This window comes from Penaeus monodon, chromosome 17 (genome assembly GCF_015228065.2).
Source record: "Penaeus monodon isolate SGIC_2016 chromosome 17, NSTDA_Pmon_1, whole genome shotgun sequence".
Classification (NCBI taxonomy): Eukaryota; Metazoa; Arthropoda; class Malacostraca; order Decapoda; family Penaeidae; genus Penaeus; species Penaeus monodon.
In genome coordinates, this window is record NC_051402.1 from 34,117,110 (window position 1) to 34,119,609 (window position 2,500).

The 2,500-nt window shown below is 42.2% G+C and overlaps 1 protein-coding gene across 7 annotated transcripts in view; it reads right to left on the reverse strand.

Moving 5' to 3' along the window:
• The window catches only part of LOC119583682, a 20,290-nt gene extending 18,355 nt beyond the window's left edge, over positions 1-1,935 (reverse strand). The window contains exon 1 of one of the 7 annotated variants that reach the window (XM_037932306.1): positions 1,916-1,935. The gene's annotated coding sequence lies outside the window, so the exon portion shown is untranslated. The other 6 variants (XM_037932295.1, XM_037932300.1, XM_037932294.1 and 3 more) reach the window with 6 other exon arrangements.
• Positions 1,936-2,500: the final 565 nt, after the last annotated feature.

Genomic DNA, 2,500 nt, shown 5'->3' on the forward strand with positions numbered 1-2,500 from the left:
TGTGTGTGTGTGTGTGTGTGTGTGTGTGTGTGTATGTGTGTGTGTGTGTGTGTGTGTGTGTGTGTGTGTGTGTGTGTGTGCGTGTGTGTGTGTGTGCATATGTCTTTACACACACTCACATATGGTATCCGTGTGTTTCATATATATGTGTGTATATATGTATATATATATATATATATATATATATATATATATATATATATATATATATATATATATATATAAATATATATGACTAATATGAAGTTTGTAAGACAATTACAAAATGGAGTAACAAAAATTAAATAGTTAAAAGCGAATGAACGCCGATTAAGCTGACTTCGCAAAGCCCAAATAACATTTTCGAAAATAAAGCTCGTTGATCGTCCCAAAGTACAGAGGAACTTAGGCCTATATTCCCCGATCTCCTTAGGAACAGCGCCTGAGTACGGCATGACCCTCGAACATGCGTGCGGATTTTTGTAAACAGTTTCTTTTCAGCTTTTTCTTTCTGTGTAACTTCTCCGACCCGAGTAATAACGAGCTCCATACGAACTTTTAGACATAGAAAATAAACTGGCTGATATTATATGCGATAAGAGGTCAAACGAGGACGAGAAGGAAGAGAAAGGAAGAGAGAGAAAGGCAGGTAAGGGGAAGGGGCGCAAGAGGACAGTCTCACGATGACGAAGCGGCATATGGGTCCTCCCGAGACCCACAACGGAGGCAACGCATAATAGCATGTTTGTCTCGCTTGTTGACATAGATGGATCTTAAGCTAGTTTTTATTCTCTTTCAGAAAGGATGATAATCCATTGTTGATAAACTTGTTGTCAGTCTGATAACAAAATATAAATATTAACTTTTGGCTAATGATATTACTATAGATACAAGTGTATCTGGTTTGTTATGGCTGTATCATTCTATCTTCAACGGTAGTACCTATTTGGACCAGAAAATAAATATTTTAGATTCAAAATACAAAGTTATTCGACCAATCATGAGATAAGGAGAGGGTGCCATTATACGAAAGTGGCGCATCGGGGTTCAAGGTCGGCAACGATATTTAGTTATAATTACGTAATAATCACAGCAATGGAACTGAGCGCCGATCGCGAGCGCAGGTCACAGTGCCTTCTCCGCTAACTCACCCGCCAACCTCGCGTCGTTCTCTCTACTGCCGCCACCTCTGTCACACACTGAGTCAGGGGCACAACTACGCCCTTGCCTCCACCTACCCTCACGGCGTCGCTGCCACCCTCACCTCCGCCTGTCCTTACCGCCAGCGCCACTCTCATCACCTTCATCCTCAGCGCGACCTACCTCACTGTCACCTGCAAGCTCTGCTTCCTCAGCAGGATCTCTCTTATCGCGACCACATCTCGTACTTGTTTCCAACCGATAATGTTATCAAATATCACTTAATCTTATCTAGCATCATACCCACATCATCAGGAACTCAAGTTTCATCTGACAAGAAGATAAGTCATACCATAACATACGTACATATTAAGGCGCGATAAGTCCATCTAAACTAAGGACAGGCAGCTTTGAGTCAAAGACCACGCAGGGCAGTCTTGTTTGGCACCACTGGGTACTCCGGCCCAAAAGATTATCAGAAGCTTAGTGGTGAATACAGTTATATCCAGATTAGTTCGAGATACAGCCCAAGAAAGAGTTACGGGGAAGGTCTTCGTGCCCGAGCACAACCATGGCGTGATGCCCAGGTGATTTATGCGGAGGGTAACCCAGAGCCGAATGGCGCGGTCGTACACAGAGACACTTACCTTCCCGTTCTTTCTACTTCCCACGCACATATTTAAAGAGCCTGAAAGTCATGGCAATTGAACATTGGCCTCAAAAATAAATAAAAAAAATTTATGAACACATGAAAAACCAAGAACATACATTTGGGAATGTGCTGCTTCATACATACGTTGCACCGGGGTAGGACTGAGCTGAATACGGCATTAGCTTGTATCGTAGTCAGGGGACGGTAGAGCGACGGTGTTTTACCAGGGACATAGTCTCAGTGTAGGCGGGGAGTGCTCTGTACACGGCCTGAGTTGTGCCATATCGGTGCTGTATACTACCGGGGGGGGGGGGGCTTTAAACTTTGTATCACTTGCAATAAATAAATTAAAAAGAGGAAAAAACGTATGTATTTGCTTTTCCTCCTTTTCACCGGAAACAAAGACTGAATTACCTTTCTAGGATGTATTCAAATCAGTTTCTTTTCTACATATAAATCGTGCTTAGTCCTCACACATCCGGCTTTTGTAGGAGTTTTGTATAGTTAGTACCTGAATGTTTATTCGATTAAATCATACGCCGTTAATTTGATCAAGTATAGAAATTACTTGACCAGTATAGCATTTTTACAAGCATATTCTACCAGGGGCGTCATACCTGCTAAAATTGGGGGAAGGGGTGGAGCTGAAGTAGGGGGAGGGGGAGGAGTAACTGATCAGGTATGATTTATGACATAAATAGAAAAAATCTTTCGACTCGTGATATGTAA